This window comes from Octopus sinensis, linkage group LG5, assembly GCF_006345805.1.
Source record: "Octopus sinensis linkage group LG5, ASM634580v1, whole genome shotgun sequence".
NCBI classification, from domain to species: Eukaryota; Metazoa; Mollusca; class Cephalopoda; order Octopoda; family Octopodidae; genus Octopus; species Octopus sinensis.
Genome location: NC_043001.1, coordinates 93,404,634 through 93,414,633, shown reverse-complemented (window position 1 = coordinate 93,414,633; position 10,000 = coordinate 93,404,634). Strand labels below are relative to the sequence as shown.

Genomic DNA, 10,000 nt, shown 5'->3' with positions numbered 1-10,000 from the left:
TAATTTACCGACCTCAAAAGGATGAAAAGCAAAGTCGACCTCGGCGGAATTTGAACTCAAAGCGTTAAGACGGGCGAAATAACACTAAGCATTTCGCCCGGCGTGCTAACGTTTCTACCAACTTACCGCCTTATCTGAATGTTAATGATAATGTAATGTGGAGATGCATAGCTTACTGGCTAGGGTGTTATACACGTAATCGTAAGATTGCGGTTTCGATTCAGGGTGATGCGATGTGTTCTTGAGCAAAACACATCATTTCAGGTTCCTCCACTTCACTCAACGAACATAAATGAGTAATCCTAAAATGGACCGCCTTAGTGTCCAGTGAGCAATATATACGCCACAGATTCCGGGAAACTGACCTTGTGAGCCTAAGGCTCAGGAAAAATGGTTTATGATTTATGCATAAAGCCAAGTATTTCGTGGGAAGGACCTCAGTCTTTTAAATCGGCTCTAATAAAAGGCTAAGCTGGCTTTATCGGGTTTTGAACCCATAGTATAAGGAGAGGGAAAGAATACAGAAAAGAATTTTTGCTTAATGCTGAATGGTTCTGACATTGAAATATAAGAATAAAATTAATAATAATAATAATAATAATAATAATAATAATAATAATAATAATAATAATAATAATAGCACAAAATATGTGCCATCTTAAAGCAAGAACTGCTCCTGTTAGTGTAGGTGCCCTATGTATGGTAAGAAAAAAGGGGAGTCAGAAATATCTAGATAACATCCCAGGAGTACCATGTCTCAAAAATCCAAAAGATTCTGCTGGCAAGTACTGTTCACATCCTTAGAAAAACCCTATTAATATAAATGTCTGTGTTGTATTGCATCAAAATATTTCGTTACTGCTGCTGCAACTTCTCACTAAGCTTTCAGTCATACTAGTTATACTGTAATATCTCTTGTCCTTCACTCGTTCTAGGATGCTGGGTGTGTTTCGGCAAGTGATTGTACCAAACATGCAGATCAAAAGAAAATAATAAGCAGTGACTCTCATTACTTCTGATCATAATTGACTGGAAGTATTATCATGCACATTGTTTTGCTTTGGTATAAAAGATGCGCTACAGCAAATATTCTGCTTAATACCACAGATTTGCTTGTCAGTTACTTGACCTTAATCAGTTGAGCATGTCCCTCAGTGGCTGACGATATGTGCATCCCTGATCAAGAGCAGAAGTAGTGGGGGAGAATGATAGCCATGTTTTGAGAGGAATTCTTTGGGGTTTGGACAACAAAACATATGAGTGTTTTGTTCATCATCCTTAGACAATCTTTATTCAGGGACCTTTTGAAAGGGATGGGCTACTTGACCTGAAGAAAATCCTAACTGGTCCCCATATGCAAGGTCATGCGCTGCAAGGTCATATGAGATCACTATGTCGCGCACATATGGCCGTGATGCATGTGCCTGATGTACCCTTATCAGACGGGTAGTCATGATGTGTATACTGGGCTTCCGTATATTTTACGTCAGTTTCACTTTGATGGTTTCAAATTTTGTCACAAAACCACCAATTTCGGTGAAGAGTTATAAGTCGATTACATAGACCCCAGTGCAGAATTGTTATTTATTTCATCCACCCCGAAGTATAAAAGGTAACGTTGACTTCGACGGAATGGCGGAATTTGAACTCAGAATGTTAAGATGGAGGAAATGCTGCTAAGCATTTTCCCGGCACGCTAATCCTTTTGCCACTTCGAATAACAACAACAACAACATTAATAATAATAATAGTAATAACAATAATAATAATAATAATAATAATAATAATAATAATAATAATTTAATAATCAAATAAGTAACAGTTAATTGATTTTATTAGACGTCAAGGCTCTAAGGCGTTCTGGACAGAATAATAAGAAAATAACATGCAATATATGCCATTTATTATTATTATTATTATTATTATTATTATTATTATTATGATGATGATGATGATGAAAATATGATGATGATGATGATGAGGAGGAGGAGGAGGAGAATGTCGATGGCGACGACAACGACCACAGCGACGATGTGAAAGACACGATAATTATATTAGCGATAGTCGTGTTTCAATCGTCGATGGAGTGTGTCGTTGCTATTGTATATGCTGACAATGACAACGATTATAGTTTTACATCTAATGATGGTAATGAACGCTTTGATGATGGTTCTAAGGGGATTTATTGATGTGACAGTCTCTGTAATTATGTAAGATGTTAATGCCAATGTTTGTCTTGTTGTTGTTTGTATGTCTAAATGACGATGCGATTCTCCTTGTGATGATTGTGACTGTGGTGATAATGTGCTTAAATCATACCAGCACCCAGCTAGATGTTAGAGCTAGAATTAACACTGATATTCCTCGCAGTCGTGACGATCGCGATTGTTATTGAGATTTTATTAGACAGCTTAATCAGTTGCTGCTGCTGCTGCTGCTGCTGCTGCTGCTGCTGCTGCTGCTGCTGTTGTTGTTGTTGTTGTTGTTGTTGTTGTTGTTGTTGTTGTTGTGTTGAGCAACAAGACGAGTAAGGATGATTTCACTGCGACAGTTCTGTGGGTTGGGAGACGTCTGGTAGGTCGGAAGCGGAAGTCCACTTTTCCCAGATCCGAAGGACAAGGAGAGGGTCACTGGACAGAGCGTCTGGGGGCGGGTTGGCATTTGCGGCGGGCGATGGCATTCTCCGACGTCTACTCGTAGATGACATTCTCCGACGTCTACTCTCCCACTCTGCACTTTCTGCAGGTTCTGTTTATGGCTCGGTCGATCTTGTAGAGCCAGTACTTGAGGTCTGGGTGATGATCACTTCTAAGTCGGCTGAGTGTCACCTGCTGATGCCTGGTTAGAGACGAATCAGCGGCTCTGCTCACTTTATCTCCATGGTCGCCGTAGATCCTCTTTTGACTCCTTCGTGTTTGAAGGGAGGTGGTTTAAGTGCCCGGTGGATCACTGCTTTCGCTGCGACGTAGTGATGGTGGGCTGGTGAGTGGTCTCCTTCCGTGCCGTTCAAGAATTTGGACCTGGAGATCTCCATTCCCAGCGACTTCGAGAGCCACCTACCAGTGGTGTCGGGCGTCAACGAAGAGCCCTCGACTACAAGACGACCGTGTTGCTGCTGCTGCAGCTGTTGATTTCAACGGTGTAGTTTCAGTTGAGCCAGCTACAAATGGCCACCGTAAATTTCACTTCATTGATGCTGCGGCTGTTGCTTCTGCTGATAATATGTAACTGCATCTAAATCACGGTTAGCTTAACCTTTAGTCAAAGATTACATTACGTAATGTAGCAATGCCTTTTCTTAAGACGATGGGTGTGATTTCTCGGTAATCTCTTTGCTTTTTCTGACGGATCAATTGTTAGTTTGATTGGTCAAAAATTCATGATGATAATATTGGTTTCAAATTTTGGCGCAAGATCAGCAATCTCGTGGAATGAGTAAATCGATTTCATCGAAATTAGTGCTCAACTGGAACTTGTTATATCGATCCGGAAAGGATGAAAGGCAAAGTCGACATCGGTGGAATTTGAATTTGAACGTAAATACGGTTCAAATGCTTCTAAACATTTTGTACGGCGTGCTAACCATTCTGCCAGCTTGTTAATTTTGATGATGATAATATTGCAATATATTGTTATGTATTACAAGTTGCTATGGTGTGTTGCTAGGTATTAAAGTATATTACATTATATTAAAGTATATTATATACTGGTGCATTACAAGATATAATATATTTCTAGCTACTGAGGTGTATTACAAGCTATCAGGATTTCTTGCGAGGTATTATGCAAGATATGATATAATACGAGATATTATTGTGGATTAGAAATATTGTGATTTAAGGTATCATATCATATTACAAGGTATTACAGTGTATTACATGATGTCACCGACTATCACAATATATTATGGTATATTACAAGACACTGAGGCATATTGAAAATATGATGCTGTATTATGGAAGTGCGTGGCCTTGTGGTTTCGTTTCTCAGGCTGGCAGGACGTTGCGTTCTTGTGAAAAGCAGTCCTCTCAGCTGAGTGTGTAATCTGGCGACAAGATAACGTTTCTTTCCGGGTGAACGGATGCCACTCCGCCTAGCCAATTGGGTGCCATCATTCAAAATTTACAACAATGCAAATAAGAGCATTGTGGTCAATGGTGTATAACAAAACAGAGCTGTTTGGTCGATGCAGTGATTATATTGTAACACAAGATATCGCTTATTACAAAGCTATTGTGGTGCTCGAATTACAGTACTGCAAACCAACGAGTTACGTAAAAGCTACAAACCTAATTTTGAAATCTAACTCAGATGCTATCATTGAAGCTTTCCTAGTCTACACTCAAACGAGTGGCTACGCTGTAATTAATAGACGACGCGAGTTCAAGGACAATTGAATCCCCAGAGACAAAGTTGAAATTTAGATAAGAAGAAAAAAAATGTCGATTCACCCTTGTTCTGTGCGTCGCTAACATTGATCCGAAACAACAGTTTTGTTGTATTACATTATATATGTATTACATACAATAATTGGGAATTAATCTATTTCTACCCCCCCTCTCTCTCTCTCTCTCTCTCTCTCTCTCATATAATATTAGCTTGATATTTATTGGATATTCTCTGCGGCCATTTTTTTCTTTTAGTTTTTCTGTATGTATACACATATTCAGTATTTAGGTTTGTGAGTATGGATATAATTTTTTGCTTTGTTCTTTCTTTCAGTGTATTTTAATAGTTATTGTTTATTGTGCAAAGCAGCATAAATTATGCTGGAAAAATAAATGAATTAAAATGGGTATTCCATCCATGTAATTTTGTCAAGATATTATCGGCAATAAATTGTTGTCAGAAAATTTACATATTTTACTGCAATATTTCAGCTCCATTCTTCATATTTTTACGGCCTTAATATTCCCGTTTTATGAATAATCTGTGAATATGTACGTGTAGGTGTGCGAGTGGGTGTGTTGTGACGTTTTTGTATCTAAGTGTATGCCTGTGTGAATGTGCTTGTGTGTGTGTGTGTATAATTCCCAATATTTTGAAACCTTTTATATGTGTTTTAGTATTTAGTGTGTAATTTACACATACATATATATATATATATATATATATATATATAATATATATATATATATATATATATACATTGACAAATTCATTGAGACATACACCCACCACGCATTTATATATATATATATATACAGTGTATGGTGCTATGTGTGTGTATATGCGTATATGTGAGTGTGCTTGTGTATGTACTCGTGTGTGTGTATGTAAATTCCTGTCACTTGGGTGTGCATATATTTATGTGTTTGTTTATGTCCACGTATGCATATTTGAAAATGTATGTATATAATATTATGTTGTGTCTCGTGCATATTTGAATTACGAGTTGATTGTCTGCTGTTAATATTTCCTTTGATTACTAACGCATCACTTATTCATCAACAACCAATCGGCACAAGCTATTGAAATCAATCAATGCTCTGTCTACTCAACTGTTATCTCTATGCTAAATACTACATTCAACGTCTAACAAAACACCGGGTTTCTATAGTTTTACATGAAAACATGGCGGCCATTTATTGCTCTGGTAATATTTTTTCATTTAGCCTTGTTTTCAATAGAATTTGGACCATTTATCTTTTAAATAGGTTACGTCCCACAACAGAATTTCTGTCCAGAGCAGGGCCAATTAGATGAAAGATAATACATGATCAAAGAAATCTCTCGTAGACTTGTATTTTGTAAGTTACGATTCCTAAGGGTACCAAATAGCAACGGAAAAAAATGGCGGCCGAACAATGTATCAATTCTTTTTGAACTAAAGTTTAATGGTAAATATATAAAACATGTGCTCGTGTGGATAAATATCTATTGTCCAGAGACATTTCATCCATTATGGATGAATGAACGGAGAGAGAAGCGTATTATATATATATATATTATATATATATATATAATATATATATATATATATCTGTGTATGTCTTTGTGTGAGTGTGTATGTGTGTATGTGTGTGCGCGCGATTTTATGTTTCTGTTTGTACGCGCACGAATTTGTGTATGCGTGTGTGTGTGTGTATACGTATGTGTGTACGTATACTGCCGGGCACTATAAACAAGAGAATAGATGGATAGGTAGTTGGGTGGGTAGTATAATATTATGGAGAATGATGTATACATTCTATAGATGTTTGATCGTTATCAGCAGCCGATGTTCTGTTGCTTGCATATCGGCTATGTCTGTATTTGTATTACAATGAATAATTACTGGCGTTGGATTGATTGGTTGAAAATACCAAAATGTTTTCTAGTATTCAACATTATTACTTGTTGTAAATATGACTGTCTGACTGACTGTTCGGAGCCGATCATCATATTACTGGAAGGAAGTAGAATTCGATAGTGAACAGTAAGCGTTGTATCTACAAATTGTTATTGAATTTAATCAGGGTGTGTGCATTTATCTATTCACTTCTTGTCCGAGATTTGAGGTTTGTGGTGACAGGATTATTTGAAATATGACAGTGGAACTTTTGGTTGTATTTATGGTTCATGTGAACAAGAGGTTTTGAATTATTCACTGCAAGTTAAAGGAACATTCGTCAAACCGACAAGAAACCAACTGTTTACAGTTGTCAATGGACTTTATTTCTTCATTTTGTACAATATTTCTTATGGTGTACCGATATTTTATCTGGTAGCCAGCCAGGTTATTTAAACTGTCAAGCCAGTACTTTGCAGGAGGTATGCTGTAGTAAAACTTATTGGATTATAATTTTGAAAATACATTTCTTCAAACAATAATCTGTCTGCTTTGTAGCTTCAAAATATATATGGAGTCTGTCTCTTCAGTTGTATTTTATTCAATATTACTGGTTTGTTTCTCTTTCTGTTTCCATGTAGTGTAAATAATAAATAGCAGCCAATTTGTAAAGAACAACATTGGGTGAATTTATTCATAGATTGATGTATCGGTAAATTATTCCTAAAATCCATACCACTCTCTTCCTTATCTCCACTTATCCCTGTATATCTCAATCTCCTCGCAATTTAGGACTTGAAATATTTGCGAGATGCGTATTATTGCATCCAGAACGAGGTTGTAAATAAAATTTCTCGTGTTCCCTCGAAATGAGAACATTATATCCAGCCAGCCATTTTGTGATAATTCTGTAACCATCAGATCTCGTATTATTACATGATATAGGTTCCCGATGAAAGTAATTGATATATTACGACACAAAAGCAAATAGTTCAGAGTCTCACTCAAACAACCTAACGAAGCAGCAACTGAATGAATGCCCAGCCTAGGAGAAATTTCAAACAAATATCTCTCAAAGCATAGAGAAATGCTTTTAAAAAGGAAGGTCACATTGAATGGAAGTACTCTGTCTGAAAAAGATGGATAGTCGCAGCTGAAGTGTCCTTGACCATATGTCAAGGTTGACCAAGGGTTAAAAAAATAGTAAACAACTAAATGAAATAAGGAACGGATTAATGACTGGATGCACTCACTAATGAATGAATGACAATATATGTAAGCTAAGATAATGAATGTTGGAGCATGTCACTCCTTTTATATTAGAATTAAAGCATATAAAAGATAATATAAACAATGCAAGATTAAGGAAGTGTATACACTGTTACAGCACGTACGTAAAGCAGTAAATTGTCATCCCACGGTAGTTTATACATGATATTCACGTATCATGCCTGGAATAAATCTAAAGAAAATATATATGAACGTAGAATTAATAGAGATAAACAAAAGAAACATAAAAGCTGGAGATTTATATCAGTCTTTCTGAATATCTTCTGAAATGTGGTTAACTCTTGCACCTTCGTAATTATATAGGTAAAATTTTAAAATGAAATAGGGAGGGAAATAGCAGATAGAGAAATAGATAGTTAGATTTACAGGTAGTAATGGGAAAAAATAGTAAAAAGTAAGAACGAAAAGTGTCATATCATTTACTCATGAAGCAACAGCGGTGCCGGGGTAGAAAATGGCGGCTATGATTTAGCTAATAGATATTTCGACAACTAAATTGATGGATGGATAATGTCAACAATAGTTATCGATCATTTTATTTCGACATCTACTGCTACAGCAGTGGATAATAGGACGCACAAACATGAGAGTATACGCTACGATTTGAGCATATTATTATTACTATTATAGTTGTTGTTGATAGTAGTGATTAGGAGTATGGCGATGGAGTTATGATGCCAACAGCCTTCATATATATATATATATGTGTGTGTGTGTGTGTGTGTGTTTGTGTGCATGTGTGTGTGTGAGTGTGCATGTGTGTGTGTGAGTGTGCATGTGTGTGCACGTGTACATGTGTATGCGTAATCAAATATATTTTCAGTATAGGGAAAAGGCTGAATAGTTTTTCTTTGTTTCGTTTGTGCTTTACATTCAGAGCTAATTTTGGTATTTTATTTCTGTTTGTGTTGTTCAAATTTAGTTGTCACATATTGATATAAACTTTTCATATACATATATGTATATATATACGTGTGTGTGTGTATGTATGTATTTACATTCATACATACACAAATTCGAAAGCATCGTATTATTTTCCAATAATCCTACGTTAAAGCACAATGTTTTCTTTAACAAAGAAAATCTATTATTCATACATTATACACACATGCGCATACGCACACACACGCGTATATATATATATATATATATATATATAATATATATATATATAATTGAGAAAATTATCCATTGTACTTGGCTACCCTGATATTTTGTCAGCCAGTTATTGTGGTAACATATTATTTTGTAACATGTAATGGAATACAAAAATAATACATTACTAATATTATATCTATTTTATAGAAACTAAAATTTTAACAAAGAAACAGTTAAATAGTTTATTCTTGAGATGTAAATGAGTACCTCCATGTTGAACATGTAAAAGCGAAATTATCTGAAAAAATATGTATCATAAATTCGTATGTTATAAGTTCACATACATTGGAAGTCACTGGTGTCATTCGTCTCTATACATTGTTCCTTCTTACTCAGTTCACCTAGGTAAGGAAAAGAAATTTATATCAAAACTTTGATTATAGAAATGAATCAAATCTACTGGATTGTATTATACAGGCCACATATCTAGTTTGTATAATGACTTCTGTATAATCTTTCACATCACGATACATTTCATAGCTTGTATCTAGATATCACCTGCCTCATTCCTCTTACTTCTGCAAAGAAAATTCCTTGACAACTTTCTATAATTTGAATATAACAACATAACCTCATACCTAAACAAAATACAGTCAGTACACACGTACATAGTTACAATTACATATTACATAATACAATGTGCATGTTATTCAAAAACGTAAATTGAAAATACAGAAATCAAAATATGAGAGATTTTTATCAAATATTTAGCCACATCATCTTTCGTGCATTTCATTAACAAAGAAGGAGCATCAGTAATCTAATTTAAATTGTATAAACCAACAGCATTGTCAAATCTTCAGAAATATGTAAAATCTCTTGTGATTATATTACATTAGTGACAGTATTGACAATCGTTGGTAATGCAACAAATACACTCTTAGGTGTATGCCTCTATCTGAAACGCCTTGGCCCCGAGCGATAGGATTTTGACTTGGCCGGTGATTCCTTAGGAAGCTTTATCCGGAGTCCTTCGTTTATAAATGCAGTTTTGACACCATGCCCTCACTTGGTTTAGCCCACCAACTGAAATGGATTGCTAAGGTATGGTGCTAGGAGCTATCAAGTGAGAAATTAGGAGTTAAATGAGGAGCACTGATGCCTATTCACTTATCCACGCCTGGCAATGTGCAGCTGCAAGACATCTAAGGTTCTACCTCTATTCAGAGCCTCCTACACTCTATGAATAGGATAAATTACATAATGTATTTCTCTATATCATATAAATAAATTAGATAATACAGATCTATATGTATAAGGCGCGTGGCATAGAGGTCAAGT

The 10,000-nt window shown here is 35.6% G+C and overlaps 1 protein-coding gene across 3 annotated transcripts in view; it reads left to right on the top strand.

The window, feature by feature from the left end:
- Positions 1-10,000, top strand: part of LOC115211947 — a 1,127,226-nt gene that overhangs the window by 262,713 nt on the left and 854,513 nt on the right. The window lies entirely within an intron of this gene.